Here is a 17382-nt window from a genome sequence, read left to right as displayed (position 1 = left end):
TTAAGTAGGGCCATTGATAACATCCCTGGGCCAGCTGGTAGGTCTAAACACATGAAAATGTTTTAAAAGATGTGCTCACTGTTATCTACCGACCTTTTGGAAAAAGCCCAATGTCTGTATGTTTTATGGACAATGCTCACAATAGAAGCTGCTCCTTTAATCTCTAAGACATGTTCTGATGCAGTCTTGCCAAATCAGAACTTTTATTAGGCCATTATAAACATGAGAATCGGCATATTCAAACGTTCTTTATTGTAAAAACTCTCTAAAAATAATCCAGGAGACTGTCATTTAAGAAATGAGCAAAATGGTGCAGTGTCTAATCATCAAATCAGATCCTACTCTTTTACAATAGAGCAAGGTCCTGAAATTTAAAATTCTGAATAATGGCTGATCCTGCATTATCATTTCACAAGGGCAGCAAATCGTTTTATCTAGGGTGAAGTACAAACAGTAAAAGATAGCCTTATGGCATATTTTTTACTTGTTTACAAACAGTAAGTAACCCAGCACAGAACTCGTCAGGATCCCTTATGGTGCTTGGCTTAGGATAAAATAAAAGCCTCTGTGTCTGCTATGAATACAAATACTGGAAAACACAGGCACTGGCAACAAACTTTTCATTATAGTCTCAAGTTTCTGGGGAGAAGCTCTATTCAATTATTCATTAATAGTATTTAAAAGCAAATTCACAAATTATAAAAACATAATTATTATATAATCTCCAGGAAAACAAAAATCAATAATATTTACCCACAGATGAACAAGAAAAATAAGTGAGCCTGAGGAACCTATTATTCACAATAGCCAAGCTACAGAAACAGCCTTAGTGTCCATCAACAAATAACCAAGAAAATTATAGAGATTTTAGAAATAGATAGGTATTTATATTTTATATAAAATAAAACAAAATTCAGCTATAAAAAGTAGGAAATCCTCCCATTTGTGACAACATGAGTGAACCTGGAGGGCATTGTGCTAAGTGAAATAAGCCTGATAGAGAAAGACAAATATTGTGTGTATTGTAAGTACATGGTAAATAATGTTACAATGAACAAGGAGATGCGGATATCATCTCAAAACAGTGATTTCATTTCCTTTGGATAAATACCCAGAAGTGGAATAGCCTAGATCATCTGGTCATTCTATTTTTAACTTTTTGAGGAACCACCATACCGTTTCCCATAATGGCTATACCAATTTACATTCCCACAGTGTACAAGTGTTTTCTTTTCTCCACACCCTTGCCAGCACTTGTTATCTCTCATCTTGTGATAATAGCCATCCTAACAGGTGTCAGATGATATCCCATTGTTGTTTTTTTAAAGAATGTAGAGAAATGTATTGCCATTTCAAAGTATAACTCAGATGAATCAGACCAAAAAAAAAAAAAAAAGTAACATTAAAATACATTATTTAACTGGATTTGTCTTTAGAAGATTTCTCTTTTGATAGGCAATTCTGCATCTAATATAGTATAATTTCATATAAACATATTGTGGATATTTTTAAAGGCCTATGAAAAGATATTTTATAATGTCCATCACAAGTAAATAATAATATATATTAATATAAATTGATTGATGGATTGTAATTTTGAATTTGTACAATGTTCTAGAAAACTACTTTCTTCAACAATTTTATATCAAATTGAGTATTCCTATTGTGTTGCATTTGTCAAAATGAGCTCAATAGAATGTGTTTCTTTCATATATGTCAAGTTGCATCTGTTCAAACTATGGAGTTCCCCATACAAAAACCAACATATGTGTTACTGAAACACTTGCTATTGTGGCTGTAAAATATTAATTTCCCTAACATATAGCATTTAGTTTTAAAATATTAGTCCCTTCACCCATAGTATTTCTATAAGCCTATTTGTAGCCCCCAAAATCACCAAAATGGGAACAAACGCTCCCTCTTGCCATCCCCCTGCCCTCTTTTACTCCTTTAGAGGCCAAAAAACTTTTTCTGTAAAGATAGGAAAATATCTAGATAGGAAATATGTTAGGTTCTACAAGCCCTATTGCATCCATTCAGTTTTGCTGTTGGCAAAAAAAAAAAAAAAAAAAAAAACAATAAAACAACCACAGACAGGGCCGCCTGGGTGGCTCAGTCAGTTAAGCAGCTGCCTTGGGTTCAGGTCAGGATCCCGGTGTCCTGGGATGGAGCCCTGACTTAGGCTCCCTGCTCAGAGGGGAACCTGCTTCTCCCTCTCTCTTTGCCCCTCCCCCAATCTGTGCTAGCTCACTCACTCTCTCTCTCTCTCCCTCTCTCTCTCAAATAAGTAACTAAAATCTTAAAAAAAAAAAAAAAAAAATCCAACAACCACCACCATAGACAACCACCACAGTAAGTGAATGGGCATGCCTGCCTATGACCCACTCTGTGCTGGAGTACTACAATTAAATCTGCTCATATTAAATACAGAGCAAGATATATCTTAGAGTCTAAAATAAAGGTAGACTTTTTCTTTCAGAGTCCTTTAGGAAAAGCATTATGTAATGCCTGAGAAATATCATCTACTTAAATATAGCCTCACAGTTTCATTCTTTTCTCACCCTGAGATAGTTATTGAGAAAGGGTAATCTGTTGTCCAGTGAAACATCTTTGGGGACATATATTACTTAAATAGAAAGTGATATTACTTCTACCATTCTAAGAACCCCAGTTCCCAAATAATAGCAGCCCTTGGGTAAGAAGCAAGTGTCTGCAGCATGCCTCCAACATACTGAATATTAAAGGACAGTGAGTTCTTTCTGGCAGTGACTGCGGCAACTCAAGGTTGTGTTTTCCTTTCTGTAGAGGGATGAAATTGTCCATTATTTTTCTTTGTATCAAGTAAGGTGAGGACTCGGAAAATGGATTATCAGGTGAGATTTCTGTACAGGTAACTGGATCCAAAATGAGTAGAACCCTTTCAGCCATTTTTTCTGCTGGGGTGCTGCAGAATTCAAATGTTGATGGAATCTTCTTTTGACTGTTAGTGCCAACATTATCCAGTAGATGGGCATTTACTGCTTTCACCAGCTTGGGATGTGTTGATGTTAGTCCTGCTATGGTATGAGGCTTTGTACTAGGGTGGCAGGCATGCTTTCTTCCCCATTACAAGGAGACTAAGAGCTTCTCCAACAACTTCCGGGTGACTGTCATTTCCTGATGAAACTACTCCCATTCACTCAGGAGATTTTGAATAGCACTCTGTGTGTCACGGTTTTGATGCTGTAAACCTGCTCTGGGTTGGTTAAGTTATCTACTATAATCCTTCTTCTGAGGAATTTACTTGGCCACACATCACAGTATATTGACATAAGTTCTAACTATTCAGAAAGTTGAGCTGTGTTTTGACCTAGGGCTTCATTTTCTTTTCTTTTCTTTTCATTCTTTTTTTTTTTTTTTTGTAAGATTTTATTTATTTATTTGACAGAGAGAGAGAGAGAGATCACAAGCAGGCAGACAGGCAAGCAGAGAGAGAGGGGGAAGCAGGCTCCCCACCCAGCAGAAAGCCCGATGTGGGGCTCGATCCGAGGACCCTGATATCATGACCAGAGCCGAAGGCAGAGGCTTAACCCACTTAGCCACCCAGGTGCCCCTAGGGCTTCATTTTCTAAAATAAGCCGATTTGGGAACACCTGGGCGGCTCAGTCATTAAGCATCTGCCTTCCGGCACAGGTCGTGATCCCAGGGTCCTGGGATTGAGTCCCACAACAGGTTCCCTGCTCAGCTGGGAGTCTGCTTCTCCCACTCCATCTGCCAGCTGCTCTCACTGCATGCTCGCTCTCTCTCTCTCTCTCTATCTCTCTCTCTCTCTCTCTCTCTCTCGCCATCAAATAAATAAATAAATTCATCTTAAAATAAGATAAAATAAAATAAGCCAATTTTTTCTTACAGGCTAGACAAAGTGATACTGAAGATCATCCCCAACAGAAGCCACTAGCAACTTTATTTAAACTCACAATTGAACTCTGTACACTGAGCTGGTTTGAAAGATCTTTGTCCTGTTGTAAACTTTAAGAGTTCTTGAGCTTTCCAGTATATTCTTTACTTCAGATAGTTCCTTTCTGGGCTCTACGACTCCCTCTGACTGACCAAGGAAGTCTCCCCTATGATGCGTCCCAGAGGCTTAACCTTTCCATTTTGGGGGGGATATCATGGGTTATAGCAGTGTTGGGAACTAATATTCTTTTTTTTTTTCTTTCTTTCTTTTTTTTTTTTTTTTTTGTTAACATATAATGTATTATTAGCCCCAGGGGAAAGGTCTGTGAATCGCCAGGTTTACACACTTCACAACACTCACCATAGCACATACCCTCCCCAATGTCCATAACTCCACCACCCTTTCCCTACCCCCTTCCCCCCGGCCACCCTGTTTGTTTTGTGACATTAAGAGTCTCTTATGGTTTGTCTCCCTCCCGATCCCATCTTGTTTCATTTATTCTTTTCCTACCCCCCCAGCCCCCCATGTTGCATCTCCACTTCCTCATCTCAGGGAGATCATATGATAGTTGTCTTTCTCCGATTGACTTATTTCCCTAAGTATAATACTCTCTAGTTCCATCCATGTCATCGCAAATGGCAAGATTTCATTTCTTTTGATGGCTGCATAGTATTCCTATATATATATATATATATACATATATATATATATATATATATATATATATATGCCACATCTTCTTTATCCATTCATCTATTGATGGACATCTAGGTTCTTTCCGTAGTTTGGCTATTGTGGACATTGCTGCTATAAACATTCGGGTGCACATGCCCCTTTGGATCACTACATTTGTATCTTTAGGGTAAATACCCAGTAGTGCAATTGCTGGGTCATAGGGTAGCTCTATTTTCAAATTTTTGAGGAACCTCCATACTGTTTTCCAGACTGGCTGTACCAGCTTGCATTCCCACCAGCAGTGTAGGAGGGTTCCCCTCTCTCTGCATCCTCGCCACATCTGTCATTTCCTGACTTGTTAATTTTAGCCATTCTGACTGGTGTGAGGTGGTATCTCATTGTGGTTTTGATTTTTATTTCCCTGATGCCGAGTGATGTTGAGCACTTTCTCACATGTCTATTGGCCATTTGGATGTCTTCTTTGCAGAAATGTTTGTTCATGTCCTCTGCCCATTTCTTGATTGGATTACTTGTTCTTTGGGTGTTGAGTTTTCTAAGCTCTTTATAGATTTTGGATACTAGCCCTTTATCTGATATGTCATTTGAAAATATCTTCTCCCATTCTGTCAGTTGTCTTTTGGTTTTGTTGACTGTTTCCTTTGCTGTGCAAAAGCTTTTGATCTTGATGAAGTCCCAATAGTTCATTCTGGCCCTTGCTTCCCTTGCCTTTGGTGATGGGGAACTAATATTCTTACAGTTTCAACTTCCACTGTTTTTTCTGTGAATATCTTCCTAGGAGTCTAGGATCTCTGATGGAACTTCTTTCTTTCATGGATTCTGAAGGATGTGATGTTTTATGGGTTGGACACCAGCCTTAACTTCAACAGATTTAGGTGGCTCCTTGGTTTCTATTCCATCTCCTGCTCCTCAGACTGGGTTGGTTTCTAAACTTTCAAGAGTAGTCATTTTTTAACCAATGAAAATGCACCTCCAGATTTCTACTGAAAATAGCTGAAGCTCCTTACTTTTCTGATTTCAGAAGACTGCACTTTACAGATTGCTGGGCTCTGTTTTGCAGAGTTAACTGCTTCACACATTCCTTTTCCATTCCAAAGCTGATCTGCCCAGACCTCCCTGATATCCAGCTACACAGTCACTAACTCATTTGAGTTTTTATCTGAATTTCCCTGATGATTAGTGGTGTTGAACACCTTCTGATGTATCTGCTGGACATTTTTATGTGTTCTTTGGGAAAACGTCTATTCAGATTATTTGCCCATGTTTTAATTAGACTACTTGTGTTTTTCCTATTGAGTTGTAGGAGTTCTTTATATATTTCAGATACTAATCCCTTATCAGATACATGGCTTGTAAATATTTTCTCCCATTCTATGGCTTTTCTTTTCTTTTTCTTCTAAAGAAAAATGTTTTTATTATTTTATTGCTAATATTTTATTGCAGCTTTTATATGAGCAAAGCATTTATTTTGATATTAAATAAATACTTTTCAAAGTACAAAAGAGTACTCTTCTACCTGTAAAATATATTTATGGAAAAGGTCACTAAGTCCTTCATTGTATAAAGAATTTTCTCTACTCTGAAAACAAACCTCCAAAGCACTGATAGGTTGAATATTATCCTTATGGGGGTACCTGGGTAGCTCAGTCAGTTGAATGTCTGACTTGATTTTGGCTCAGGTCATGATCTCAGGGTCCTGAGATTGATCCCCACGTTGGACTCAGTGCTGGTCCTGGAGCTTGGTTAATACTCTCTCCCTCTCCCTCTCCCTGCACTCTCTCTTTCTCTCCAAAAAAAAGAAAAAAAAAAAAAAGAAAGAAAGAAAAAAGTATCCTTTTGTAAAAGTCAGACTTAATGATGACTGAATTAATAGAATTAATTAAACAAGAAATATTTACTATATTCTTACATGTCTTAACAGATATTATGGAAAATTCAAAAGTATAATAAGTTCCTGCCTGTGAAGAGTTTATAATCTCACATGGAAATGAATAGTTGATTTCATTATTTGGATAAAATTTGGTTTTTCATTTCATTATCTTTTTTTTACTATAGAGAGCCATTTTACTTTGATATAGTTATTCCCACTGATTTATTTTTGCTCTTGTTTCTTATGCTTTCACTATCATATCCTTAGAATCATTGCCAAGACCATTATCAAGGAGCTTTTCTTTGTGTTTTCTTCTAGGAATTTTATGGTTTGAGATTTTACATTTAATCTTTAACCATTTTGAGTTATTTGTTTTGAGTGTGTTAGATAAAAGTCCAGTTTCATCCTTTTACATGGGAATATCCAGTTTTCCAAGCACCGTTTATTAAAGAGAATATCTTTTCTCATTGAGAATTCTAGGCTCCCTTGTCAAATATTAGTTGACCACATACATATGAGCTTATGTCTAGGCCAGACAGTGCCACCAGCTTGGCTCGACAGATGGACAGAGCAACTGGCTGGAACATCTGCTCCAGTGTCCCTCAGAGGAGAACTGCAATCTGCCAAGACCTGGGTGCCAGGTGCTATAAGCCCCACTCCTCCTCTCTATTTCTATCTGATCTCCCATGGTCAAGCCCTGCAGATTTCCTCAGTGATTCCTGTGAGGTGAGACCTGAGTGGACCTCCTAGAAAGTGCCTCAAAATGCTGAGGGAGATGGGTGTTCATCTTCAGCCCTTTTTTTTTTCCACTGGAGAAACCTAGATCCAGAGGGGCTATCTCGGTGCAATGCAGTGTTGTTCTTGGGGTGGGATAGAGGGGATGGAGAAAGCAATAAATGCAGTCAGAGTGTAGCCACTCCTTTTACCCTTCAAACAAGGTCCTGTTTGGTCTCTGTGGTCCAAGGCATCCTTTAACCTCATCTCCGGTTTCTGGGATTTTCACAATGGTGTCTTATCTATGGATAATTACTAGCTGGTCTTCTTGTGAGGGAGACCAAACTTGGGAATGACTTATGTCGAAATCTTGATACTATCACTCCTATGATGACGTTTTTTTAACAAGGTAGACATATTTGAACTGTGATAACATATTAAGTTGGAATACAAATTATTTATAATTTATAACTCCAGTTTATAATGTACATTCTAGTTTGGGGCTATCTTCAAAGCAATTTCATATTCAGTTCAGTTACCCACAAACAAATATAATTCTCCTGAGAAATATAGCCCCTTCTTTCTCTCGCTCTCCCTCTTTCTCTCACACCCACACATGCATACACATGCTTGTGCTCTTCTGCCTTCCTTCTGTCCCCATGCATTTCTCACCTTTAGTGATGCTACCATATGAAATAATTATCTATTTACAAAAGTCAGAACTATTTTCGCAGATGAACATCTAATATGTTTCTTAAAGACCTCTATGGGAAAGAAAGTTTTCAATATCCAGTTTTACACTTTAAATGGTTTTTGCTAGCAACTTTTCCTCTTAATAAGCTACAATAAATGTTGATTCTGATTTGTGACAGATGGTTCATCTCTAAGAACCCACAATACTGATCTTAATGTTTTTAAAAACTTGCAAAAATAGGTACCACAAGAAATTCATCCAGACCTATATTCCACAAAGTCTTTTCCTAAATTGTTGTATAAGTATATATTCATATTTTAATGAAGGAAAAATGACTTTGATCTCATAAATAAGACTCACTACAGGCTTTTCCACCAGAGAATACGTCTTTCTCTGCATGTAATTTGAATTGCTCCTGAATGTAATTCAAGACCAGTTTGTGAAATTTTATTAAACAGCTAGACATTTTGTGGCTATTAAAACCAGCACTTCCTTTTGGATTACTCTTTAAGTTGGTATTAAATGAAAAGAATAATCTTTAAGTTGTTAAAAGAAGGCTTAATGTTTTCTACAATATGAATATTGCTGGTTATCTCTGATTAGTGTTGTAGCTCACCAACATCTCATTTGGTTTTCATCAGCTCCAATTCTAAAAAGGGTCATATGGGGAAAGATTGAATAAAGAAGCAGTGGTTTATGGTAAATAGCTGGAGATAGGAATTGGTTCTGTTAGCTCAACTTGTTCCTCATTAAAAGGAGATTAGGGATAGAGGACAAAAGAGAAAGTGAAGAATGGATCAAAGAGGTACAAAAACAAAGGCTAATTTTTTTAACCCTAAACAATAAGTTCTCAATCAGAAATTAACTTCATGTCACATAAACAGTGGTTTGGTTTGGTTTTGTATGTGGGGGATTTTGTATGTTTATTTTCTTTAACCAGAGTCACCTTATAGCTCTCAGCACTTCTCTAGCACACTGAATAATCCACACCCAACATGAGCTAGTGGACTGTTGAAAGAAGAATGGTGCCCTCAGCATGAAAATCAGGAGGAAAATGAGTTAGGACTCTAAATCCATATGTCATCATGTTTTATATGTGTTGTTCATTAGAACAAAGAGAAAGAAATAAGGAGTTTGGTATTTAAAATTTTCACTTGGTTCATTAAAATTTCTCTTGCCCAACAAATATAGGTCTGCAATATAGTGTGGCAAAGACACCTCACCAATTATTTCATGTACTCTTATATTTCCCAGCCCTTCTGCAGTTAGGTGGGACCATATGAGTAGTTCTGGTCAATGGAATTACATGTCTTTTCCAGAGCAAAACACTTCATTACCAGTGAGAGGTTTTATGGAACATTCTTTGCCCGTCACATGGGTGGGGAAGAAGCCATGTATTCCAGATGGTTCAGCTATAAGATAGTGGGGCTTCTGTCAGCCAAAATCTCTGAGTGACTGAATCCAAGGCACTATACAACTTTAGCTTTGCCTTAGATCTGTTTCATGAGTAAGAGGAAAATATTGTTGGGTTAAGCCACTGAGACTTTAGGGTTAATTCATTACTTCTGTATATTATAACAAAACTTCAAGAATAATGAAAGAACTGTAAGAACAATGCAAATAAAAGGGAGTTGTTTTTCCTCCCAGCCCCTCCCCCATAGAAACAATTTAGAAACAACAGCCAGTCTGACACCATCATGTTTGCATGACATATGAGCATGTTTGTGATGAAGATCAGAAATATCACCAAAGATATTTACACATGTATACACTTTCACACCTACACATATATTTAAACATGCCCTAAGGATACTATGTTCTGTGAGATTTAAGATAGAGCAGTTGAAAATCAGTATACATCACATTTTCGTGTCCTTTTTTTGAGTGAATGAAGGTCTTAGTCACTAATGTGTGACTGTCCTTGAAGACATTATGTTTAGGTGTCTATCTCTAACATCATTTGACAGATGTGATTAAGAGACGTCTAGAACTGTTATTAAACTCAAAACACACAGGTAAACATCCAGAGAAGGCTTTCCAGATGGTCTTTGGGGAGTGTAAAATAAATTCTTCGTGAAAAAAATGCGCTCTACCATCAATCATCTTTTCCTGACTATAATAAGTGCATCCTTCCCCTTGTCTCAATTGTTCTATTAATAATTTGCTGCTATGTCCTAAATTCTCTTAGTAGATGTTATTTTTTCAATGTTGACATGATTTATTATTGGAAAAGGCAGTTTATAACATTCTGTAACTAATGGATTAAAACACTTGGTACATTTTGGGGGATGCAAAACTCCTGATGCATACATCAGAAGAAAAAATGGATGACTATAGGAATATAGGAATAATACATTTAAAAAGGCTGGTACTTTAAAAAAAATCCTTATCCTAGTGTACAGTGCAAACTACACAATACCACAGTTGGTTGGTACAGAGGATATCATCAGAAATGGTCTGAGTCAAACATAATCATATGTTTCCCTAAGATTTGAGACCCAGCAAGTGTGATCACTCCTTCCTGGTAGCTGTTGAAAGTCAAGTTTTCTACTATGTAGAGAAAAAAAGTCTTAAGTAAGATGAATACAAACAAATAGAACAGATATAAAGTTTTGTTGTACAAGATAAGTACATTCTAGAGATCCCCTGTAAAAAGAATTGTGTCTATTGGACATTGAAAACTTACTTTCCCACAGAGGACCTTAAAAAACAGATTAGATGTTTATCTGTGAGAACAGTTCTGAGTTTTGCAAATGGCTAACAATTCGTGCTGTACATTTAAAAATCTGTTGAGAGGGTAGATGTCAAGTTAAGTGCTCTTAGCACAGTAAAATTAAAAATTTTAAAAGCTAATGCACATAAAGACACGGAGATGAACCACTGAGGAAACTTTGAGGTTTTGCTTCCATTATTACCAAGGCCTATGTGTATCCTTATTCCTAGATTCCAGTATCCTTGTGCAACCAGATTTTAACTGGGTCACCTGCCCCTTGAGACCTGGCTAATGGACTTGAACCCCAATTCCACTATTTGTGGATCATTTGTAAAACTTTGCAAGATTTCTATTAATCACTAGGATTTGGGAGGTGGGGGATGGAATGTGGAAGTGGCTTAGATTTTCATGGTCATTTTTGGCATCTGCTGAATTAATCCTGTTAATTTTTTTGACTGATGATGTTCCTCTCTGATTTGTGTCAGTCTAGTCATGGGATTCAGCCTCAATCTCTTTCTGTAATTCTTAAAAACAATTAAACTTCAAAACAACAACAAAGTACTCTGGCTCTCAAATACAGCATTTGTAGGCATGACAAATTCTACTGAAGGTTTGAAGAAGTCAGAAAAAGATTTACAACAACAAAATGGAAGCAATGAGTTTTTGGTATTAAATTTTTGAACACCCCATTCCAGGATGGCCCTGTTTCCCTATTTAGAATTCCAGCTTTTCCTCATCATACTGATTTCTTTCTTCCTCTATGCCATCTCAACCTCCTTAATATCTCTTCAGGAGAGCTACAAATTATCCTCAGAGCACTGCTTTGAATTTTAGCGCAAAGCTCAAATTTACATATTCAAATCCTTCCAAGGATGCAATAGAAAAGAAATTAATTTTACAGTGTCCACTCTCCTTAGGCAGCAGTTGTTTTAAATGACAATTTTCCCTATCACTCATGTAGTAAATTTACCTTTTGTGTGTGTGTGTGTGTGTGTGTGTGCTAGGTCAAACTTAAGAGACCCAAACTCACAAATAAATGCATGATATACTGGCAAAGACCAATGTAGATTAGTTAAATATCATTTATACAACATTTAAGAGCTTTTTTCTTTCAAGTATATGTTGTTCCTCTGAAGAGGAAGGCCAATCTGGACTGTCTTAGACAATAATTGTATCAAACAACTTTACCTTCAGATACATAGGGCACTTCCAGCCAGGGTTATACATGGTTGGCAAGCAGAGGTCTTTGGAGACATGCTTTAATTAACAAGTATAATAAATGTTGAAGTAGACAGAAGAGACACAATTAAATTGTGTGCTTCTAGATGGCTTTAAAACAGTTAGATTTTCTGCAATATTATTCAGTAATTACTCCTCTAGTAGGTAAGTCTATTTTTCAAGGAGAGTAAAAAAGTAAAATTCAAATAATCCAATCTTAATTTACCACATTATCTGAACTATGGTAGTCTAGATAGGAAAACACATATTCTAGACATCTAATTGTTAGTATTTTTCCATTGGACTTCCTCAAACAAGTAATATATTTCTAATTCGGACACTTCCAAAATCTCTATTGTATTTTTTTTTAAATACCCAAATTGATTAATTAATTAATTAATTAATTAATGTAAGATGTGTTAGCAGTATTCTATCCTTCTATTTCAAACTCTGCAAACTCGCTTAAATTAACAATTAGATACAAGGAAAGGTAAATAGCAGGTTAGGGTACACACTTGAAATCAAGATAATGACCTAACCAGTACAGATGAGTGCATTTTCCCTTGCGGCCCTTTCTCTTGGTTTAACACTTCCAGGTACCTGCCATGTGTGTCAAGTATTTCCCTTGGAGAAGTGAAGAACACCTCCAGCAAGGTGTTCTTTCAAACTTCCTAGCTCTGGACTTATTGTTACAATCAGAAACAGATTCAGAAATCAAAGTACAAAAGCAGGTATTTTTGGAGAGCTCTGGCAAACACAATGATGTGGCCTGCAGATCATTCAAGAAGAGACTCACTGTCCAGCTGTGAGGAATGTGGTTAGCTGTTAACGTCCAGCTCTTAGCTTCTTCAAGGTCTGCCTTAGCTTTTGATCTAGGATCAAATTTTTTACATTGGTTCTCAGTCAAAGACTGATTAAAGCCAAGCAAAGGACAGGATTACACCAAATCAGCTTTCTTCTAACCTATCTCTTTGGTCCAGAGCGCCCTACCAAGCTGGCAGAGACATTCTTAGTTCTTTATGTAGATCGATTGCCTCTTTTTTTACTCTTTTCCTTTCATAGGTTTTACCCTCCAATAAAAGTTTTGTCTTAGCATCTGATGTCTGGGTCACCCAGTGGGCATAGTTGGTACCAGGAATGGTCTGAGAAGGCAAGCAGTACGATGGGGTCTGGGTAACTGTCACTCACTCCTCAGCTGACAATGTAGATCCTACCCTGAGTGGCATGTGGAGCATGGACAGCTTCTGGCACAAGGGAGTATTCTACCTGTTCAAACTTTTACTTGTGGCCACCTGGGAGACTATCTGGGGATGGCTACACTCTAGCATTGAGGATTCAGGCATTCAAACTCTACGGGACAGGGGAGGGGAGGATGGTTAATAAATATAAAGATAATGGAATTAAATAATCTTTACTGAGTTCATTTCTGCCCTAAAAATGGATAATGAAAATCTGGCAGAAATTAAGAAATAATAGCAAGTGAAGCATAAGAGCAAGAAAGTCTACTTGGCAGCTAAAAAGCAGCCCACCACTCATGCAGTTGGCAAGCAGAAAAAGATGAAGATCAAGGTCAATATTCAACAGTCAGTTACTGAACTTCAAAGATGGTTGAATATTCAACAGATTCAGGGCTGTTATGCTGACATCAGCTCCTTGGATGCTACACCAGGAACATCTAATGAAGATTTTGAGTCGCCATCATTCTCTGAATGTACAGAATGATCCCCACTCTTCCCCATGAACAGCTAGCACTCTTCCCACAAAGAAAGATAAGACAGAGGTTTCTCCCAAACAAAGCAACAGATGCCTTCTAGGAGTTTTCCGGACCACTTCTCCTGACCAACAGACTTAAAGCAAGTGTTAAGACACAACAATGCAGCTAGGGAAGTGTTGGCTCTCGTGAGAGGGGAAACAGTATCCCAAAGAGCTATGATAGGTAGCAGGCATGCACACATGCACTTATGGAACTGGATACAGCAGGTGCTCCATCAAAAGAGCTGGACCATAATTCTGGATCAGGAAGAGTGTATTGACTTGGAGATGGGACTTAATATTCTGGTAAAAAGCCAGGCAATGGCACAAATTGCTGCTTGGATTTCTAGCAGAAGCCAGAAAAAGTCACCCGGGGTGAAAGAGATTGAACTATGTGAATTCCTGCGGCAGCTAGTAGAGGAATAGATTAAAAGTCTCAGTGATTTGGTTCTGCTGGAACAGTTATGTTATGTGAGGTCACAATTTCCAAAAGAGAACTGCATTCCTTAAGAAGGCCTAGAGAACACACTATTTACCAAGACCATAAGGAAAGGACTGGTATGAGCATCATTAGCATCATAAAAGGTTCAAGATAATTCTCTGTAGGCCAGGGCTGATGGTGGAGGCTGTCACAGAAATTAGTTTGCTGATGGAAGTAAGACCCTGATGCAATAAAGGTCAGGTTCTGTGATTTAACTGCCAGAAGCCAAAGGATTATAATTATTTTAATGAGCAACAATATCAGAATGGCATCCAGGAATGCCTAACCTGTGAAGAGTTATAGAGATGGTTAATAGAACATGTCATCCCTGGGGACCAGTGCTGAGCTCTTAGCATGGTATGATTTCTTGAGGCACCAACAACCCTTTCGTTACAGATTGGCTACATTGGGTCCCTTTGTTCTGGAAAGGGCAATAATTTGTTAGTGCAAGCATAGATAACTATTCTGGTTATAGGCTTTCCCGCCTACTGGGCGTAGATCAGAACCACTACTTGGGAGTTTACAGAATACCTGATCCCACACAAGATAGGCATCCCACCAGGAAATCCACTTTGCAAGAAATGAGATACTATGGGCTTGGTATCCGCTAGTCTTATCCTGCACAACCCAGAAGCTGCTAGCCTAAACGGACCTTCTGAAATGGTCTGCTAATGCACACAAACGCACCAACTCCAAAGCAGCGCCCCGTGGGGATGGAGCATCAACACAAACATCTAAATCCCAGAACTTTGTAAACTGCTCTGTCCCAAAAAGGACAGAAACTTGGATATGGGCAACTTGGGATGATAGCAGGGGTGGTTCTACTGACCATCACATCCAGTGATCACTTGGAGACTTTCCTACTTCAACAATTTTGAGTTCTGGTCACCCAGAGAGACTCTCTTTCCCCAGGGGAGGGAGTAAGTGTCCCTTGTCTGTAAGAACTGGCTGCCCCTTAGTCTCCATGTAGCTAGGAATCAGTCAGGAAGGAGGGTCACCGAACTTCAGTTGCCTCTTCCAGCAGGAGAGGGTAGAGTTGTGCTTACAGTTGGGGGCAGGCAAGATCCTTTAAGGTCTTGCTTTTAAGATTTGTTAGGGAGGACCTAGCTGAATCAGTGTAGGCTAATTATTCCCCATATCTGAGGCAAGACACTGCTGTGTACTATTCTCAATTCCCTGTGAATCATGAGGTTTTCTATGTCGCCTCGTGGGAATAGGCATTCTCTCCAGCCTCAGAGGAGCCCCAAGCACGGTTACCTCTATTCCTTCAGTATTTTTCTCTCCCTAGCCCTGGGCAGTTCCTTCAGACTCTGGAGCTGATCTGTACTCAGTGGAATATTGGTGAGGGGCCTTCTGAAGATCTCTGGAATTTTCTGTGCAGCTTTCTCCTCTCTGGTATTCTGTCCTGCAAACGTTAGCCACATTGGCCTCCCCCAGGCTCTCTATTCCATCTTCTTAAGAGAAGTCTTCCAGGTTTTGCCCGAGATCTCCAGCTTGAAAACTCCCTCAAGGTGTACGCTGGGGTAATAAGACTCGTCTTGTTTGTTCCTTGTTTTTCAAGGGTTATTGTCCTTAATCGGAAACTAGTTTGTGTGTGTGTATATGTGTGTGTGTATACATATATACACATTTACATCTATCAGCCTGATCTTTATTTCCTTTGTTATTTCAGGTGGTAGCATAAATCCAATCCCTGTTACTCCATCTTGGTCAGAAGAAGATGTCTTCTCACATTTAAATACTTGGTAAGTACCAATTTCTAATTAAAATGGTAGTTGTATAGATTTTTCTGTTATTTGTTTGTTAAAGTAATGCTCTAAAGATCACTTCCTGTTAATATTGTCAGCTGTTTCACCTTTTTCTTTAAGGTGAAAAGTGAAAAAATTAAATCTCTCTAGGTAAGCATCAAGAGATATTTCCACTGCTCCTTATATTCAGGCTGTCCTCTTCGAATATTAACTATATTTTGAGGTTTTACTGCCCACAGCACATGGTAACTTAGGAAGGGTTACTTGTGGAATTATTTTCAGTGAGTCTATCTTATTCAAAAAAGAGGAAAGGCATTTCCCCAAGGAATATTTATAAATATGTTCTTTAAGCCAGGGCAGTAATAATTCCAAAGCTTCTGGCTCAGTGTGTAAATCAAATATGAAAATCCATAAGAACTTCTGAGACCTTTAGCTGTAGGCCTTAATTCAAGCTCTTCAATAAAGCTGGATTTAACCAACTAGCACTTAGGTTTAATTCAATTAAATAAGTATGTATTGAGGATCTGTTTTGCACAAAGTCCCAAAGTACCATGAGGAGGAGCGGGCAAAACCGGTCCTTAAAGTGCCGACATTATTACCCTGAGGACATATTCTTTAGGACAACTTCAATACAAATCAGCACGGAAAATGTCAGTAAATGGCAGTTCCCATAAACTCTTACCAAAGATCAAATTAGCTCTCAAGAAGAAATGTAAAACTTGACATGTGACTTAGAGAGTTTTCACTAGAAATAATAGGATAAGGTTGTTGAGAGAATGGGATCAAAATCAGCAAAGAAACAAATGATGAATATAAGAATGTATTTAACAAATTCAGAGGAAAATGGATACAGTTAATTCAGATTGGTTAGGAGGTAGCCGACATGCAGGAGAGTAAACTGGAAAAGTGAAAGCTGGATCCTCTTTGTTGAAGGCCTTCATTGCCAAGCAGAGAAGGAAGTTTCTGCCTAATGACAATAAGGAGCTTCTGAAAGATTTTGAACTTGAGAATAACTTTGTCAGCAAAATAAGTAATACATAGTGGTGTGCATAAAATAATGAATGGATTAGGGAGTTGCAGCATTAAAGGTATATATGAGATATTGGAAAACAGAAAAATTAAGACAAAGCAAAAATGCTTTACAGAATATTTTTTTAACATGCTGCTTTTAAAAGGTAAATAAAATTCTGATGTAGGAGAAACGACATCAACCCAGAAAGGAGATTTAAATGAAGAGTAACAGTGGCAACTGGTCTCTAAAAATGCTCCTGTTAACAGAAAGTGTATGAGAATTTTTAGAAAACAAAAGAGAAATGTCCAACAAACTTGAAAAATGCTCAACTTCAGAAAAAAATTAAAACAATAAATTCCATTTTACTTTTTAAATGATCAAATGTAAAGAATGAGAAGACCTAAAATGTTTAAGTATGCCCTGCAGACATTATATACCATGAGGCTTAAATTGTTGAAATCCTTGTCCCAGTAATTCCCCTTCAAGGACTCTTTCCTAATGAAATAGAAACTCAGAAAAAAGTTATGTGCAAAGATAGTAAACACGTTGT

At 37.9% G+C, this 17382-nt stretch overlaps 2 pseudogenes across 2 annotated transcripts; both read right to left on the bottom strand.

Moving 5' to 3' along the window:
* Window positions 1-2738: 2738 nt before the first annotated feature.
* Window positions 2739-3772, bottom strand: LOC308352476 (golgin-45-like; annotated as a pseudogene). Its single transcript has 2 exons — window positions 3768-3772; window positions 2739-3369 (listed from the first exon to the last, which is right to left on the bottom strand). The product of its transcript is annotated as a golgin-45-like (transcript).
* A 180-nt stretch (window positions 3773-3952) lies between these two features.
* Window positions 3953-7481, bottom strand: LOC308352475 (golgin-45-like; annotated as a pseudogene). The gene is made up of 3 exons: window positions 7427-7481; window positions 5409-5538; window positions 3953-4182 (listed from the first exon to the last, which is right to left on the bottom strand). The product of its transcript is annotated as a golgin-45-like (transcript).
* Window positions 7482-17382: the final 9901 nt, after the last annotated feature.

The sequence above is a fragment of the Martes martes genome (genome assembly GCF_963455335.1).
Source record: "Martes martes genome assembly, chromosome: 11".
NCBI classification, from domain to species: domain Eukaryota; kingdom Metazoa; phylum Chordata; class Mammalia; order Carnivora; family Mustelidae; genus Martes; species Martes martes.
This window is presented reverse-complemented; position numbering and strand designations above follow the sequence as displayed.